Below are 19,099 nucleotides of genomic sequence, written 5' to 3'. Positions count from 1 at the left end.
AAAGTCGATGGGTGTTTGTGTGTGTTTCTTGTGTATGTGTGTGTCGGGACCACGTTTGTGAGTATGTTAGGGCAGTTCCAAGTGTTGATGTGTCTGCTGGAGACACAGTGTGAGCGCTGTGTTGTGAGTGTTATAGTGTGTGTGTGTGTGTGTGTGTGTGTGTGTGTTTGGGGGAAACCCACTGTATACCTGTAAGAAAAAGTCGATGCATGTTTGTGTGTGTTTCTTGTGTATATGTTTTTCGGGACCACGTTTGTGAGTATGTTAGGGCAGTTCCAAGTGTTGTTGGCTCTGCCGGAGACCTAGTGTGAGTGCTGTGTTGTGAGTGTGATAGTTTGTGTGTGTGTGTGTTTGCGGGAAACCATTGCGTATGCCTCAAAGAAAAAGTCGATTGGTGTTTGTGTGTGTATCTTCTGTATGTGTGTGTCGGGACCACATTTGTGAGTATGTTTGGGCAATTCCAAATGTTGATGGTTCCTCTGGAGACCTAGCGTGAGTGCTGTGTTGTGACTGTGAAAGTGTGTGTGTGTGTGTGTGTGTGTCTGTTTTTTGGGGAAACCCACTGTGTATGCCTGTAAGAAAAAGTCGATGGGTGTTTGTGTGTGTTTTTGTGTATGTTTGTGTCGGGACCTTGTTTGTGAGTATGTTAGGGCAGTTCCAAGTGTTGATGGCTCTTCTGGAGACCAAGCGTGAGTGCTGTGTTGTGTGTGTGACAGTGTGTGTGTCTGTGTTTTTGTTTGGGAAACCCCACTGTTTATGCCTGTAAGAAAAAGTCGATGGGTGTTTGTGTCTCTTTCTTGTGAATGTGTGTGTCGGGACCACGTTTGTGAGTATGTTAGCGCATTTCCAAGTGTTGATGGCTCTGCCGGAGACCCAGTGTGAGTGCTGTGTTGTGAGAGTGATAGTGTGTGTGTGTGTGTGTGTGTTTGTGGGAAAGCATTCGTTTGCTTGTAAGAAAAATCGATGGTTGTTTGTGTGTATTTCTTGTGTATGTGTGTGTTGGGACCACGTTTGTCAGTATGTTAGGGCAGTTCCAAGTGTTGATGGCTCTGCCGGAGACCCAGTGTGATAGCTGTGTTGTGAGTGTGACAGTGTGTGTGTGTTTGCTTGTGGAAAACCTTTTTATGCTCTAAGAATAGGTCGATGGTTATTTGTGTGTGTTTCTTGTGTATGTGTGTGTCAGACCACATTTGTGAATATGATTGGGCAGTTCCAAGTGTTGATGAATCTGCCAGAGACCCAGTGTGAGTGCTGTGTTGTGAGTGTTATAGTGTGTGTGTGTGTGTGTATGTGTGTGTGTGTTTGCAGGAAAACATTTTGTATGGCTGTAAGAAAATCGATGGGTGTTTGTATGTGTTTCTTGTGTTTGTGTGTTTCGGGACCACATTTGTGAGTATGTTAAGGCAGTTCCAAGTGTTGATGAATCTGCCGGAAACCCAGTGTGAGTGCTATGTTGTGAGTGTGATAGTGTGTGTTTGTGGGAAACCATTGTGTATGCCTCTAAGAAAAATTCGATGGGTGTTTGTGTGTGTTTCTTGTGTATGTGTGTGTCAGGAAAATGTGTGTGAGTATGCTAGGAAAATTCCAAGTGTTGATTGCTCTGCCGGAGACCCACTGTGAGTGATGTGTTGTGAGTGTGACAGTGTGTGTGTGTGTGTTTGTGTGTGTTTGCAGGAAACCATGGTGTATGCCTGTAAGAAAAATCGATGGGTGTTTGTGTGTTTCTTCTGGATGTGTCTGTCGGGACCACGTTTGTATGTTTGGGCATTTCCAAGTGTTAAAGGCTCTTTCAGAGACGCAGTGTGAGTGCTGTGTTGTTTGTGTGATAGTGTGTGTGTGAGTGTGTGTGTGTGTTTGCGGGAAACCATTGTGTATGCCTCTAAGAAAAAGTCGATGGGTGTTTGTGTTTGTTTCTTCTGTATGTGTGTGTCGGCTCCACATTTGTGAGTATGTTTGGGCAATTCCAAATGTTGATGGTTCCGCTGGAGACCTAGCATGAGTGCTGTGTTGTGAGTATGACAGTGTGTGTGTGTGTGGGGGGGGAACTCACTGTGTAAGCCTGTTAGAAAAAGTCGATGGGTGTTTGTGTGTGTTTCTTCTGTATGTGTATGTCGTGACCACGTTTGTGAGTATGTTTGGGCAGTTCCAAGTGTTGATGATACTGCCGGAGTCCATGTGTGAGTGCTGTGTTGTGAGTGTGACATGTGTGTTTGTGTGTGTCTGTGTGTTTCGGGGAACCCCACTGTGTATGCCTGTAAGAAAAGTCGATGGTTGTTTGTGTGTGTTTCTTTTGTATGTATTTGTCTGGAGCTCGTTTGTGAGTATGTTAGGGCATTTCCAAGTGTTGATGGCTCCGCCGGACCCCAGCGTGAGTGCTGTGTGGTGAGTGTGACAGTGTGTGTGTTGTGTTTGTGTTGTGGGAAAGCATTCTGTATGCTTGTAAGAAAAACCGAAGGGTGTTTGATAGTGTTTCTTGTGTATGTGTGTGTGTCGGGACCACGTTTCTGAGTATGTTGGGGCAGTTCCACGTGTTGATGGCTTTCCCGGAGACGCAGTGTGAGTGCTGTGCTGTTAGTGTGATAGTGTGTGTGTGTGTGTGTGTGTGTGTGTGTGTGTTTGCGGAAAACTATTGTGTATGACTATAAGAAAAATCAATGGGTGTTTGTGTGTGTTTCTTGTGTATATGTGTCGGGACCACGTTTATGAGTATGTTAGGGCAGTTGCAAGTGTTGATGGCTCCGCCGGAGACCCAATGTGAGTGCTGTGTTGTGAGTGTCATAGTGTGTGTGTGTGTGTTTGCGGGAAACCATTGTGTATGCCTCTAAGAAAAAGTCGATGGGTGTTTGTGTGTGCTTCTTCTGTACGTGTTTGTCGGGACCAAATTTGTGAGTATGTTTGGGCAATGCCAAATGTTGATGGTTCCCCGGACACCGAGCTTGAGTGCTGTGTTGTGAGTGTGACAGTGTGTGTGTGTGTGTGTGTGCGTGTGTGTGTGTGTGTGTGTGTGTTTGGGGGTATCCCACTGTGTATGCCTGTAAGAAAAATTTGATGGGTGTTTGTGTGTGTTTCTTCTGTATGTGTGTGTCGGGTGCACGTTTGTTACTATGTTAGGGCATTTCCAAGTGTTGATGGCTCTGCCGGAGACCCACTGTGAGTGCTGTGTTGTGAGTGTGATAGTGTGTGTGTGTGTGTGTGTTGTGTGTTTGCGGGCAACCATTGTGTATGCCTGTAAGAAAAAGTCCTTGGGTGTTTGTGTGTGTTTCTTCTGAATGTGTGTGTCGGGACCACGTTTGTGAGTATGTTTGGGCAGTTCCAAGTGTTGATGGCTCTTCCGGAGACCCAGTGTGAGTGCTGTGTTGTGAGTGTTATAGTGTGTGTGTGAGTGTGTTTGCAGTAAACCATTGTGTATGCCTCTAAGAAAAAGTCGATGGATGTTTGTGCGTGTTTCTTGTGTACGTGTGTGTCGGAACCACGTTTGTTAGTGTGTCCGGGCAGTCCCAAGTGTTGATGGGTCGGCTGGAGACCCAGTGTGAGTGCCTGTTATAAGAGTGACAGTGTGTGTGTGTATGTGTGTGTGTGTGCTTGGGAAACCATTGTGTATGCCTGTAGGAAAAAGTCGATGGGTGTTTTTGTCTGTTTCTTGTGTATGTGTGTGTCGGGACCACGTTTGCTAGTATGTTAGGGTAGTTCGAAGTGTTGATGGTTCTGCCAGAGACCCAGTGTGAGAGCTGTTATGTGAGTGTGATAATGTGTGTGTGTGTGTGTGTTTTCGGGATACCATTGTGTATGCCTGTAAGAAAAATCGATGGATATTTTTGTGTGTTTTTCTGAATGTGTGTGTCGGGGCCACGTTTGTGAGTATGTTTGGGCAGTTTCAAGGGTTGATGGCTCTTCCGGAGACCCAGTGTGAGAGCTGTGTTGTGAGAGTGAGTGTGCGTGTGTGTGTGTGTTTGCGGGAAACCATTGTGTATGCCTCTAATAAAAGTAGATGGGTGTTTGTGTGTGTTTCTTCTGTATGTGTGTGTTGGGACCACATTTTTGAGTATGTTTGGGCAATTCCAAATATTGATGGTTCCGCCGGAGACCCAGCGTGAGTGCTGTGCTGTGAGTGTGACTGTGTGTGTGTCTGTGTGTGTGTGTGTGTGTGTGAGTGTTTGGGGGAAACCCACTTTGTATGACTGTAAGAAATAGTCGATGGGTGTTTGTGAGTGTTTCTTGTGTATGTGTGTGTCGGGACCACGTTTGTGAGTATGATAGGGCAGTTCCAACTGTTGATGGCTCTGCCGGACCTAGTGTGAGTGCTGTGCTTTGAGTTGATAGTGTGTGTGTGTGTGTGTGTGTGTGTGTGTTTCTTGGAAAGCATTCTGTATGCCTGTAAGAAAAATCGATGGTTGTTTGTGTGTGTTTCTTTTGTATGTGTGTGTCGGGATCTCGTTTGTTAGTATGTTAGGGCATTTCCAATTGTTGATGGCTCTGCCAGAGACCCAGTGTGAGTGCTGTGTTGTGAGTGTGATAGTGTGTTTGTGTGTTTGTTTGCGGGAAACCATTGTGTGTGCCTCTAAGAAAAAATTCAATGGTTTTTTGTGTGTGTTTCTTGTGTATGCCTGTGTCGGGCCACGTTTGTGAGTGTGTCGGGCAGTTCCAAGTATTGATGGCTCTGCTGGAGACCCAGTGTGAGTGCTGTGTTGTGTGTGAAAGTTTGTGTGTGTGTGTGGGGGGGGTGCGTGTTTGAGTGGCCAAGTGTCATTCATTGATTGTGGAGCATGTGTGTTTTTGTTTGTGTGTGTCCTCTGGTGTGTGTGTGTGTGTGTGTGTGTGTGCCATTGTCTATGCCTGTAAGTAAAGACCATGGGTGTTGGTGTGTTTGTTGTGTATGTGTGTGTTGTCAGGACGACGTTTGTGAGTTTGATAGTACGGGTCCAAGTGTGGATGTCTCTGCTAGAGCCCTTGTGTGAGTGCTGTGTGTGTGTGTGTGTGTATGTCTGTTTGCGCAGCCAACAGTGCATGCCTGTGTGCAGGTCCACGTGTGTGCGTGTGGTGTGATTTGCGTGTGTGCATGTGCGTATGCGAGTGTGTGTGTGTGTGTCTATGCGACAATCTGCATGCCAGTGTGCCAGATAACGTGTCTGTGCGTGTTGTGTGTCCCGTGTGTTTGCATGGACATGTGTGTATGTGTGTGTGTGCTGAGTGTGTGTGTGCAGCCATCTCATGCCTGTGGGCCGGAGACCGTGTATAGGTGTGTGATTTACCGGTCTGCGTGGGTCCACATGGGCACTTCTGTGTGTGTGCGTGCAGCCATCTCCATGCCAGAGAGATGGAATCCGTGTCCATGTGGGTCTCGTGCATGCTTGCATGAGCACACGTGAGTGCTCGTGTCTCCCAGTTTGCAGGAAATGCATGAGAGGGGTGTGTGTGTGGCCACCTTGCATGCCTGTGTGTCAAGAGTGTGTGTCTGTGTGTGTTGCATGTTCAAGTGTCTGCATGAGCACACACGTGTCTCAGTGTGCTTGTAGGCCCTGTTCGATGAAGGAGAGGGAATGCGGGGTTTCTAGCTCTGCTGACTAAGGAGAAAGGGGCCACTGGCAGAGTGCAGCCACGTCCCTCCTGACACACAGCCGTCGTGGGCATTCCTTGGGTATTCAGGGGTGTGTCTGCCCCTGGATGCAACACGCAGAGGGGCCAAGGGAAGCAGGGAGGGGTGGGAGCTGGCGGGCGTGTGTCAGGCGACCTCCCATCTGTGCTGCTGGCACGGCTGGTCCCAGCTGTGGGAAACACTGTGAGGTTTCAGCATGTGCTACAGAGGGGCTAAGAACTTGTGCCCCGATTTGCGCTGTCAGCCAAGGGTCCCAAAGAGTAAGTAAGTACCCACGGCAGTACGTTACTGCAGAGGAAAGGGTCCTGAGGGGAGTATTCCTCCTGGCCGAAGGGCTGTCCTGGTGTCCGATGAGCTCCAGGTTGGGGCGGTCATCTCTGCCTCCTGCGGACCAGGTGGAGAAGAGGGAAGGGAGAGGAGGTGGACCCTCAAGGCCCGTGTTCCCTGCCTCACCGAGGGCCACCTAGCTTGCTGCTCCTGAGCCCACAGGGGCTTCCCAAATCAACACCTCTCACCACCCCTGAGCTCACCCCCACCACCAGCATGCCCCCAAGGACGCACTCCCCCAGGTGACTTTCCCCACTACCTCTGCCACAACTGGACCTTGCAGCATGGTCCCAGCTCTGTCTTCCTGTTGCCCATCAATGGTCCCTGTGTGAGACTCCCAGCAGCCCCTGGGCTGTCATGCTGACAGCTCAGCCTGTTTGGACTCTTGGCCTCACGTCCTTGGGGAACTCTGTTCCTTCCTGCCTGTCGGAGCAGCTAGCGGTAGGTAGGGGAGGGTTTTGGCCTTCGGGCTCAGGAAACCCTGCTGAGCCCATGGTCCCTGCCCGGAACAGCACTAGGTGGCACCACTGTGCGGCAGTGTTGGGGATCTGAAGCCCGATGCACCCCTCAGGAACAGCTTAGGGTGTTGGAGAGCCGCAATGCCATGGGCACACGGAGCTTCCCTTGAGCCACTGGAAAGGCTCTTCCCTCAGACATGTCTTCCCAGCTCCTTGACTCTTAAGCTGCAGGGCAGCCTGGCAGCTCCCACAGTCCGGTCCCTAGGAATTCTTATGTCCGCAGGGTGGAGGTGAAGTCCCATGGACCCTTCTGGTCTCAGGGGATCGGCCAGCATGCCTCAGGCCCCAGAAGTCCCCAGAAAGGGCCAGCCCACCATGCCTGTTTTCCCTGGAAACTTCTGGGCTTCCTCTGGGCTTTCGGGAAGGACCTCCCTGCTCTAAAGGGGAGAGGAAAGGCTGGATGGTAGCTACGTGCCCTGTGCCACCAGAGCAAGGCGCCGTGCTGCCTCGGCCACGTGGAAGTCCTGCCTGCCGTGGAATGAGGTGGGGCGATTGGACGCATGCATCAGCTGCCAGGGAGTAAGTCTTACGTTGCCACGCCATCCCCAGGGCATGGCTCGTGCGGCACTTTGCCGGCTCCGAGGACTAAGTGGGTGTGTGGAGGAAGGCCCGACCTTTCAGTCATGCCTGGAGAGACTGGCTTGCATTGGCACCAAACCAACTGCCCCAAGCCTACTGTGCTGGCTTACAAGCACACTTTGTGTGTCCTCTCACCACGACTGCGAGCCCGCCGCGGGGCCGTGGTGGCCCGGCCTGATATTCCGCTCACGGTCTGACCCGGGTGGCCTGGACGGGCCAAGGCTAGGAAGGGTACGTTCTCTTCTGCAGGCCAGGTGAGCCGGGAACCCATTCCCACGGCATTCGCGGTGTTGGCAGAATGCAACGCAAGACGTTCTGTGTCTAGCAGGAAAGGCACGTGCATTCCTGCTACGTGTGTCCTGGGTGCTGTCCTCAGCTCCTTGCCGCCTGGCCTCCCTAACAGCAGACAGAGAGGTGGCTCCAGGCCAGCAGACGGCATCACCTGCCACCCTCTTAACAGGGTTCACCCAGACATCCTCTTCAGGGTCCCCTTTGCTCTATGCTCGTGGCTCCTCTAAGGGTCAGTTCGTCTGTCCTCCAGGGCAAACACACTGCGTGTCTGCTTGCGTGGTTGTTGGGTGAGTGTGCTGCTGTGGGACCCCGCTTGGGACCTTTTCCAGGGTCACCTGACTGGGTGCCAGTCACAGAGGGGGACAGGGCTTTTATGTCCAGGGAAAAGAGCTGCTCAGAGAGGCGTCTGCATCTTCCATCCTGAAGTCCTTCTCCCCTAGAGACCGTGTGGCCAGTGAGGGGCCAGAGAAAGAGCACCTGAACCCAAAGACTTAGAGGAAGACGGAGAGGAGAGCAAGAAGAAAGCACAGGCACGCAGATGGAACCAGCACTCTTTGTCACTCTTCTCCTGAGTAGCAAAGGACATGGGCTGGGACAAACTGTGGCCACACTTTTCCCCCCACCCCGGGCCGGCAGAGAGCATCGGGGCACCTGTGTCCTGGAATTGCCCTAGATTCTCCGGGGCATGGGCTGACGCTTTCCACACACACTGGTCCAGGGCTCCCGGGTGTGTATACAGCGTCCTGAGTCCTAGAGGAGTGTATTCGGGAAGGCGAGGGACAGCCTGGCATTGCTGGGTTCAAATACCAGGCGGAGGGCGCCCCGGGAGGAAGCGGCGGGAGGGGTGAAGGTGGAGGTGTGTCCTGGGAGCGCGGTAGGCGGGGCGCCCCGGCTGGCTCCCTGATTGGTGCCTGCAGGGCGAGGGGCGAGGCCCTGGCTGACCACGCCCACCGGCCGTTAACTGACTGGAAGAGGGGTTCTCCCTTGTCCTGGGCTAGCTCAGGACTCAGTCCCACCAAGGCCGCATACGTGATAGAGCGTCATCCTTGGGCGTCACAGCATGCCCTCTATGCCTTGTGCGCGTGTGTTCACCAGCCCGCAGCCTCTGGGAGGACGCCAGAGCTCCACCTGCCCCACCGTTTGCGGGAGTCGCGTGCTCTCACCTCCAGTTCCTTCCCTCCGCTGCTGGCTCTGCTCGCGCAACACCAGGACCACATGGAGAGCGCGGCAGGCTCCGGGGAAGGCGGCGCTGCCCTGCCGTCCGGGAGCACCTTGGTCCTGGAAGGGGGCCGTGAGGCATCGGGGCCCCTCGCCCAGGCAGGTGCCTGGGGAGAGGCGGGGCCGCTGCAGGCCCTAGGTGCCGGGGGGATGGGCACAGAGGCTGTGGTGGGTGCGGAGGCCCAGCACGGCAGAGAGCAGGCCGGCCCGGGGGACGAGTTGCTGCTGGTGGTGGAGGATATCATGGCGGTGGAGGTCGTGGCGGTGGAAGACCAGGAGGCGGTGCAAGCACAGCAGGACGAGCAACTGTGTATTTGTGTGTCAGGACCACGTTTGTGTGTAAATAAGGGTAGTTCTAAGTCATTCTGAGAGTTGTGTTGTGAGTGTGATAGTTTATGTGTGTGTTTATGTGTTTGTGGTAAATCATTATGTATGCCTGTAAATAAAGTCGATGGGTGTTTTTGTGTGTTTCTTGTGTATGTGTGTGTTGGGACCTCGTTTTTGAGTATGTTAGGGAATTCCAAATGCTGATGTCTATGCCGGGGACCCAGTGTGAGTGCTGTGTTGTGAGTGTGATAGTGTGTGTGTGTGAGTGTGTTTGCGGGAAACCATTTTGTATGCCTGGAAGAAAAAGTCGATGGGTGTTTCTGTGTGTTTCTTGTGTATGTGTGTCTCGGGACAACGTTTTTGGGTATGTCAGGGCAGTTCCAAGTGGTGATGGCTCTGCAAGGAACAGTGTGAGTGCTGTGTTGTGAGTGTGACAGTGTGTGTGTGTGTGTTTGGGGGAACCCCACTGTGTCTGCCTGTAAGGAAATGTCGATGGGTGTTTGTGTGTGTTTCTTGTGTATCTGTGTTTCGGGAGCACGTATGTGAGTGTGTCAGGGCAGTTCCAAGTGTTCATGGCTCTGCTGGAGATCCAGTGTGAGTGCTGTGTTGTGAGGGTGACATTGTGTGTGTGTGTGTGTGTGTTGCGGGAAACCATTTGTATGCCTGTAAGAAAAAGTCGATGGGTGTTTGTGTGTGTTTCTTCTGTATGTGTGTTTCGGGACCACGTTTGTGAATATGTTAGGTCAGTTCCAAGTGTTGATGGCTCTGCTGGAGACCCAGTGTGAGTGCTGTGTTGTGAGTGTGACAGTGTGTGTGTGTGTGTCTGTGTGTGTTTCGAAACCCCACTGTGTATGCCTTTACGAAAAAGTCGATGGGTGTTTGGTTGTGTTTCTTGCGTATGTGTGTGTCGGGACCACGTTTTTGAGTATGTTAGGGCAGTTCGAAGCGTTGATGGTTATGCCGGAGACCCAATGTGAGTGCTGTGTTGTGAGTGTGACAGTTTGTGTGTGTGTGTCTGTGTGTGTGTTTCAGGGAAACCATTGTGTATGACTGTAAGAAAAAGTCGATGGGTGTTTGTGTGTTACTTGTATATGTGTGTGTCTGGCCACGTTTGAGTGTATGTTAGGGCAGTTTCAAGTATTGAGGGTTCTGCGGGAGAACCAGTGTGAGTGCTGTGTTGTGAGTGTGATAGTGTATGTGTGTGTGTGTGTGTGTGTGTGTGTGTTTGCGGGAAACCATTTTGTATGCCTGTAAGAAAAATTCAATGGGTGTTTCTGTGTGTTTCTTGTGTATGTGTGTCTCGGGACAACGTATTTGGGTATGTCAGGGCAGTTCCAAGTGGTGATGGCTCTGCAAGGAACAGTGTGAGTGCTGTGTTGTGAGTGTGACAGTGTGTGTGTGTGTTTGGGGGAACCCCACTGTGTCTGCCTGTAAGGAAATGTCGATGGGTGTTTGTGTGTGTTTCTTGTGTATCTGTGTTTCGGGAGCACGTATGTGAGTGTGTCAGGGAGGTTCCAAGTGTTCATGGCTCTGCTGGAGATCCAGTGTGAGTGCTGTGTTGTGAGGGTGACATTGTGTGTGTGTGTGTGTGTGTGTGTGTGTGTGTGTGTTTGCGGGAAACCATTTGTATGCCTGTAAGAAAAAGTCGATGGGTGTTTGTGTGTGTTTCTTCTGTATGTGTGTTTCGGGACCACGTTTGTGAATATGTTAGGTCAGTTCCAAGTGTCGATGGCTCTGCTGGCGACCCAGTGTGAGTGCTGTGTTGTGAGTGTGACAGTGTGTGTGTGTGTGTCTGTGTGTGTTTCGAAACCCCACTGTGTATGCCTTTACGAAAAAGTCGATGGGTGTTTGGTTGTGTTTCTTGCGTATGTGTGTGTCGGGACCACGTTTTTGAGTATGTTAGGGCAGTTCGAAGTGTTGATGGTTATGCCGGAGACCCAATGTGAGTGCTGTGTTGTGAGTGTGACAGTTTGTGTGTGTGTGTCTGTGTGTGTGTTTCAGGGAAACCATTGTGTATGACTGTAAGAAAAAGTCGATGGGTGTTTGTGTGTTACTTGTATATGTGTGTGTCGGGCCACGTTTGAGAGTATGTTAGGGCAGTTTCAAGTGTTGAGGGTTCTGCGGGAGACCCAGTGTGAGTGCTGTGTTGTGAGTGTGATAGTGTGTGTGTGTGTGTGTGTGTGAGTTTGCGGGAAACCATTTTGTATGCCTGTAAGAAAAAGTCGATGGGTGTTTCTGTGTGTTTCTTGTGTATGTGTGTCTCGGGACAACGTATTTGGGTATGTCGGGGCAGTTCCAAGTGGTGATGGCTCTGCAAGGAACAGTGTGAGTGCTGTGTTGTGAGTGTGACAGTGTGTGTGTGTGTGTTTGGGGGAACCCCACTGTGTCTGCCTGTAAGGAAATGTCGATGGGTGTTTGTGTGTGTTTCTTGTGTATCTGTGTTTCGGGAGCACGTATGTGAGTGTGTCAGGGCAGTTCCAAGTGTTCATGGCTCTGCTGGAGATCCAGTGTGAGTGCTGTGTTGTGAGGGTGACATTGTGTGTGTGTGTGTGTGTGTGTGTGTTGCGGGAAACCATTTGTATGCCTGTAAGAAAAAGTCGATGGGTGTTTGTGTGTGTTTCTTCTGTATGTGTGTTTCGGGACCACGTTAGTGAATATGTTAGGTCAGTTCCACGTGTTGATGGTTTGCTGGAGACCCAGTGTGAGTGCTGTGTTGTGAGTGTGACAGTGTGTGTTTGTGTGTCTGTGTGTGTTTCGAAACCCCACTGTGTATGCCTTTACGAAAAAGACGATCTGTGTTTGGTTGTGTTTCTTGCGTATGTGTGTGTCGGGACCACGTTTTTGAGTATTTTAGGGCAGTTCGAAGTGTTGATGGTTATGCCGGAGACCCAATGCGAGTGCTGTGTTGTGAGTGTGACAGTTTGTGTGTGTGTGTCTGTGTGTGTGTTTCAGGGAAACCATTGTGTATGACTGTAAGAAAAAGTCAATGGGTGTTTGCCTGTTACTTGTACATGTGTGTGTCGGGCCACGTTTGAGAATATGTTAGGGCAGTTTCAAGTGTTGAGGGTTCTGCGGGAGACCCAGTGTGAGTGCTGTGTTGTGAGTGTCATAGTGTGTGTGTGTGTGTGTTTTGGGAACACCACTGTGTCTGCCTATAAGAAGAGTCGATGGGTGTTTGTGTGTGTTTCTGTGTATGTGTGTGTCGGGACCACGTTTGTGTGTATATAAGGGTAGTTCTAAGTCATTCTGAGAGTTGTGTTGTGAGTGTGATAGTTTATGTGTGTGTTTATGTGTTTGTGGTAAATCATTATGTATGCCTGTAAATAAAGTCGATGGGTGTTTTTGTGTGTTTCTTGTGTATGTGCGTGTTGGGACCTCGTTTTTGAGTATGTTAGGGAATTCCAAATGCTGATGTCTATGCCGGGGACCCAGTGTGAGTGCTGTGTTGTGAGTGTGATAGTGTGTGTGTGTGTGTGTTTGAGGGAAACCATTTTGTATGCCTGTAAGAAAAAGTCGATGGGTGTTTCTGTGTGTTTCTTGTGTATGTGTGTCTCGGGACAACGTTTTTGGGTATGTCAGGGCAGTTCCAAGTGGTGATGGCTCTGCAAGGAACAGTGTGAGTGCTGTGTTGTGAGTGTGACAGTGTGTGTGTGTGTGTTTGGCGGAACCCCACTGTGTCTGCCTCTAAGAAAATGTCAATGGGTGTTTGTGTGTGTTTCTTGTGTATGTGTGTTTCGGACCATGTATGTGAGTGTGTCAGGGCAGTTCCAAGTGTTCATGGCTCTGCTGGAGATCCAGTGTGAGTGCTGTGTTGTGAGGGTGACATTGTGTGTGTGTGTGTGTGTGTGTGTGTGTTGCGGGAAACCATTTGTATGCCTGTAAGAAAAAGTCGATTGGTGTTTGTGTGTGTTTCTTCTGTATGTGTGTGTCAGGACCACGTTTGTGTGTATATAAGGGTAGTTCCAAGTCATTCTGAGAGTTGTGTTGTGAGTGTGATAGTTTATGTGTGTGTTTATGTGTTTGTGGTAAACCATTATGAATGCCTGTAAATAAAGTCGATGGGTGTTTTTGTGTGTTTCTTGTGTATGTGCGTGTTGTGACCTCGTTTATTAGTATATTAGGGAATTCCAAATGTTGATGTCTATGCCGGGGACCCAGTGTGAGTGCTCTGTTGTGAGTGTCAAGTGTGTGTGTGTGTGTGTGTGTGTGTGTCTTTGAAGGAAACCATTTTGTATGCCTGTAAGAAAAAGTCGATAGGTGTTTCTGTGTGTTTCTTGTGTATGTGTGTCTCGGGACAACGTATTTGGGTATGTCAGGGCTGTTCCAAGTGGTGATGGCTCTGCAAGGAACAGTGTGAGTGCTGTGTTGTGAGTGTGACAGTGTGTGTGTGTGTGTTTGGGGGAACCCCACTGTGTCAGCCTGTAAGGAAATGTCGAAGGGTGTTTGTGTGTGTTTCTTGTGTATCGGTGTTTCGGGAGCACGTATGTGAGTGTGTCAGGGCAGTTCCAAGTGTCCATGGCTCTGCTGGAGATCCAGTGTGAGTGCTGTGTTGTGAGGGTGACATTGTGTGTGTGTGTGTGTGTGTGTGTGTGTGTTTCGCGGGAAACCATTTGTATGCCTGTAAGAAGAAGTCGATGGGTGTTTGTGTGTGTTTCTTCTGTATGTGTGTTTCGGGACCACGTTTGTGAATATGTTAGGTCAGTTCCAAGTGTCGATGGCTCTGCTGGAGACCCAGTGTGAGTGCTGTGTTGTGAGTGTGACAGTGTGTGTGTGTGTGTCTATGTGTGTTTCGAACCCCACTGTGTATGCCTTTACGGAAAAGTCGATGGGTGTTTGGTTGTGTTTCTTGCGTATGTGTGTGTCGGGACCACGTTTTTGAGTATGTTAGGGCAGTTCGAAGTGTTGATGGTTATGCCGGAGACCCAATGTGAGTGCTGTGTTGTGAGTGTGACAGTTTGTGTGTGTGTGTCTGTGTGTGTGTTTCAGAAAAACCATTGTGTATGAATGTAAGAAAAAGTCGATGGGTGTTTGTGTGTTACTTGTATATGTGTGTGTCTGGCCACGTTTGAGAGTATGTTAGGGCAGTTTCAAGTGTTGAAGGTTCTGCGGGAGACCCAGTGTGAGTGCTGTGTTGTGAGTGTCATAGTGTGTGTGTGTGTGTGTCTGTGTGTGTGTGTTTTGGGAACACCACTGTGTCTGCCTGTAAGAAAAGTCGATGGGTGTTTGTGTGTGTTTCTGTGTATGTGTGTGTCAGGACCACGTTTGTGTGTATATAAGGGTAGTTCTAAGTAATTCTGAGAGTTGTGTTGTGAGTGTGATAGTTTATGTGTGTGTTTATGTTTTTGTGGTACATCATTATGTATGTCTGTAAATAAAGTCGATGGGTGTTTTTGTGTGTTTCTCGTGTATGTGTGTGTTGGGACCTCGTTTTTGAGTATGTTAGGGAATTCCAAATGCTGATGTCTATGCTGGGGACCCAGTGTGAGTGCTGTGTTGTGAGTGTGATAGTGTGTGTGTGTGTGTGTGTGTTTGCGGGAAACCATTTTGTATGCCTGTAAGAAAAAGTCGATGGGTGTTTCTGTGTGTTTCTTGTGTCTGTGTGTCTCGGGACAACGTATTTGGGTATGTCAGGGCAGTTCCAAGTGGTGATGGCTCTGCAAGGAACAGTGTGAGTGCTGTGTTTTGTGTGACAGTGTGTGTGTGTGTGTGTGTGTGTGTGTTTGGGGGAACCCCACTGTGTCTGCCTGTAAGGAAATGTCGATGGGTGTGTGTGTGTGTTTCTTGTGTATCTGTGTTTCGGGAGCACGTATGTGAGTGTGTCAGGGCAGTTCCAAGTGTTCATGGCTCTGCTGGAGATCCAGTGTGAGTGCTGTGTTGTGAGGGTGACAGTGTGTGTGTGTGTGTGTGTGTGTGTGTTGCGGGAAACCATTTGTATACCTGTAAGAAAACGTCGATGGGTGTTTGTGTGTGTTTCTTCTGTATGTGTGTTTCGGGACCACGTTTGTGAATATGTTAGGTCAGTTCCAAGTGTTGATGGCTCTGCTGGAGACCCAGTGTGAGTGCTGTGTTGTGAGTGTGACATTGTGTGTGTGTGTGTCTGTGTGTGTTTGAAACCCCACTGTGTATGCCTTTACGAAAAAGTCGATGGGTGTTTGGTTGTGTTTCTTGCGTATGTGTGTGTCGGGACCACGTTTTTGGGTATGTTAGGGCAGTTCGAAGTGTTGATGGTTATGCCGGAGACCCAATGTGAGTGCTGTGTTGTGAGTGTGACAGTTTGTGTGTGTGTGTCTGTGTGTGTGTTTCAGGGAAACCATTGTGTATCACTGTAAGAAAAAGTCGATGGGTGTTTGTGTGTTACTTGTATATGTGTGTGTCGGGCCACGTTTGAGAGTATGTTAGGGCAGTTTCAAGTGTTGATGGCTCTGCTGCAGACCCAGTGTGAGTACTGTGTTGTGAGTGTGACAGTGTGTGTGTGTGTGTTTGGGGGAACCCCACTTTGTCTGTCTGTAAGGAAATGTCGATGGTTGTTTGTGTGTGTTTCTTGTGTATGTGTGTGTCGGGACCACATTTGTGTTTATGTTAGGGCAGATTCAAGTGCCCGTGTGAGTGCTGTGTTCTGAGTGTGATACAGTGTGTGTGTCTGTCTGTGTTTGCGGGAAACCGTTGAGTACGCCTGTATCAAAAAGTCGATGGGTGTTTACGGGTGTTTCTTTTTTATGTGTGTTCCGGGACCACGTATGTGAGTGTGTCAGGGCAGTTCCAATTGTTGATGGCTCTGCTGCAGACCCAGTGTGAGTGCTGTGTTGTGAGTGTGACAGTGTGTGTGTGTGTGTGTGTGTTATGGAACAGCACTGTGTCTGCCTGTAAGAAAAGTCGATGGATGTTTGTGTGTGTTTCTTGTGTATGTGAGTGTCGGGACCACATTTGTGTTTATATAAGGGTAGTTCCAAGTCATTCTGAGAGTTGTTTTGTGAGTGTGATAGTTTATGTGTGTGTTTATGGGTTTGTGGTAAACCATTATGTATGCCTGTAAATAAAGTCAATGGGTGTTTTTGTGTGTTTTCTGTGTATGTGTGTGTTGGGATCTCGATTTTGAGCTTGTTAGGGAATTCCAAATGTTGAGGCCTACACCCTGGACCCAGTGTGAGTGCTGTGTTTGGTGTGATAATGTGTGTGTGTGTGTGTGTGTGTGTGTTTGCGGGAAACCATTTTGTATGCCTGTAAGAAAAAGTCGATGGATGTTTGTTTGTGTTTCTTGTGTATGTGTGTCTCGGGACAACGTTTTTGGGTATGTCAGGGCAGTTCCAAGTGGTGATGGCTCTGCAAGAAACAGTGTGAGTGCTGTGTTGTGAGTGTGACAGTGTGTGTGTGTGTGTTTGGGGGAACACCACTGTGTCTGCCTCTAAGAAAAGTCGATGGGTGTTTGTTTGTGTTTCTTGTGTATGTGTGTGTCGGGACAACGGTTTTGGGTATGTCAGGGCAGTTCCAAGTGGTGATGCCTCTGCAAGAAACAGTGTGAGTGCTGTGTTGTGAGTGTGACAGTGTGTGTGTGTGTGTTTGGGGGAACCCCACTGTGTCTACCTGTCAGTAAATGTCGGGTGTTTGTGTGTGTTTCTTGTGTATGTGTGTGTCGGAACCACGTTTGTGTGTATGTTAGCGCAGATTCAAGTGCTCGTGTGAGTGCTGTTTTCTGAGTGTCATAGTGTGTGTGTGTGTGTGTGTGTGTTTGCGGGAAACCGTTGAGTACGCCTGTACGAAATAGTCGATGGGTATTTATGTGTGTTTCTTGTGTATGTGTGTTTCGGGACTACGTAAGTGAGTGTGTCAGGGCAGTTCCAAGTGTTGATGGCTCTGCTGCAGACCCAGTGTGATTGCTGTGTTGTGAGTGTGACAGTGTGTGTGTGTGAGTTTTTTGGGGAACACCATTGTGTCTGCTTCTAAGAAAAGTCGATGGATGTTTGTGTGTGTTTCCTGTGTATGTGTGTGTCGGGACCACGTTTGTGTGTATATAAGGGTTGTTCCAAGTCATTCTGAGAGTTGTGTTGTGAGTGTGATAGTTTATGTGTGTGTTTATGGGTTTGTGTAAACCTTTATGTATGACGGTAAATAAAGTCGAAGGGTGTTTTGGTGTGTTTCTTGTGTATGTGTGTGTTGGGACCTCGTTTTTGAGTATGTTAGGGAATTCCAAATGTTGATGTCTATGCCGGGAACCCACTGTGAGTGCTGTGTTGTGAGTGTGATAGTGTGTGTGTTTGTGTGTGTGTGTTTGCGGGAAACCATTTTGTATGCCTGTAAGAAAAAGTTGATGGGTGTTTGTTTGTGTTTCTTGTGTATGTGTGTGTCGGGACTACGTTTTTGGGTATGTCAGGGCAGTTCCAAGTGGTGATGGCTCTTCAAGGAACAGTGTGAGTGCTGTGTTGTGAGTGTGACAGTGTGTGCGTGTGTGTTTTGGGGAAAACCACTGTGTCTGCCTGTAAGAAACTTAATGGGTGTTTGTGTGTGTTTCTTGTGTATGTGTGTGTCGGGACCACGTTTGTGTTTATATAAGGGTAGTTCCAAGTCATTCTGTGAGTTGTGTTGTGAGTGTGATAGTTTATGTGTGTGTTTATGGGTTTCTGGTAAACCATTTTGTATGCCTGTAAATATATTCGATGGGTGTTTTTGTGTTTTTCCTGTGTATGTGTGTGTTGGGATCTCGTTTTTGAGTATGTTAGGTAATTCCAAATGTTGATGTCTATGCCGGGGACCCAGTTTGAGTGTTGTGTTGTGGGTGTGATAGTGTGTGTGTGTGTGTGTGTGTCTGTGTGTTGGGGGAACCATTTTTTATGCCTCTAAGAAAAAGTCGATGGGTGTTTGTTCGTGTTTCTTGTGTATGTGTATGACGAGACAACGTTTTTGGGTATGTCAGGGCATTTCCAAGTGGTGATGGATCTGCAAAGAACAGTGTGAGTGCTGTGTTGTGAGTGTGACAGTGTGTGTGTGTGTGTTTGGGGGAACCCCACTGTGTCTGCCTGTAAGAAAATGTCGATGGGTGTTTGTGTGTGTTTCTTGTGTATGTGTGTGTCGGAACCACATTTGTGCGTATGTTAGGGCAGATTCAAGTGCCCGTGTGAGTGCTGTGTTCTGAGTGTCATAGTGTGTGTGTGTGTGTGTCTGTGTGTGTTTGCGGGAAACCGTTGAGTACGCCTGTATGAAAAAGTCGATGGGTGTTTATGTGTGTTTCTTGTGAATGTGTGTTTCGTGACCACGTATGTGAGTGTGTCAGGGCAGTTCCAAGTGTTGATGGCTCTGCTGCAGACCCAGTGTGAGTGCTGTGTTGTGAGTGTGACAGTGTGTGTGTGTGTGTATTTTGGGGAACACCACTGTGTCTGCCTGTAAGAAGAGTCGATGGATGTTTGTGTGTGTTTCTTGTTTATGTGTGTGTCGGGACCACATTTGTGTGTAAATAAGGGTAGTTCCAAGTCATTCTGAGAGTTGTGTTGTGAGTGTGATAGTTTATGTGTGTGTTTATGTGTTTGTGGTAAATCATTATGTATGCCTGTAAATAAAGTCGATGGGTGTTTTTGTGTGTTTCTTGTGTATGTGTGTGTTGGGACCTCGTTTTTGAGTATGTTAGGGAATTCCAAATGTTGATGTCTATGCCGGGGACCCAGTGTGAGTGCTGTGTTGTGAGTGTGATAGTGTGTGTGTGTGTGTGTGTTTGCGGGAAACCATTTTGTATGCCTGTATGAAAAAGTCGATGGGTGTTTCTGTGTGTTTCTTGTGTATGTGTGTCTCGGGACAACGTTTTTGGGTATGTCAGGGCAGTTTCAAGTGCTGATTGCTCTGCAAGGAACAGTGTGAGTGCTGTGTTGTGAGTGTGACAGTGTGTGTGTGTGTGTGTGTTTGCGGGAAACCATTTTGTATGCCTGTAAGAAAAAGTCGATGGGTGTTTCTGTGTGTTTCTTGTGTATGTGTGTCTCGGGACAACGTTTTTGGGTATGTCAGGGCAGTTCCAAGTGGTGATGGCTCTGCAAGGAACAGTGTGAGTGCTGTGTTGTGAGTGTGACAGTGTGTGTGTGTGTGTTTGGGGGAACCCCACTGTGTCTGCCTGTAAGGAAATGTCGATGGGTGTTTGTGTCTGTTTCTTGTGTATCTGTGTTTCGGGAGCACGTATGTGAGCGTGTCAGGGCAGTTCCAAGTGTTCATGGCTCTGCTGGAGATCCAGTGTGAGTGCTGTGTTGTGAGGGTGACATTGTGTGTGTGT

Source organism: Ursus arctos, chromosome Y (genome assembly GCF_023065955.2).
Source record: "Ursus arctos isolate Adak ecotype North America chromosome Y, UrsArc2.0, whole genome shotgun sequence".
Taxonomy (NCBI): Eukaryota; Metazoa; Chordata; class Mammalia; order Carnivora; family Ursidae; genus Ursus; species Ursus arctos.
Note: the sequence above shows the minus strand (reverse complement) of the source record.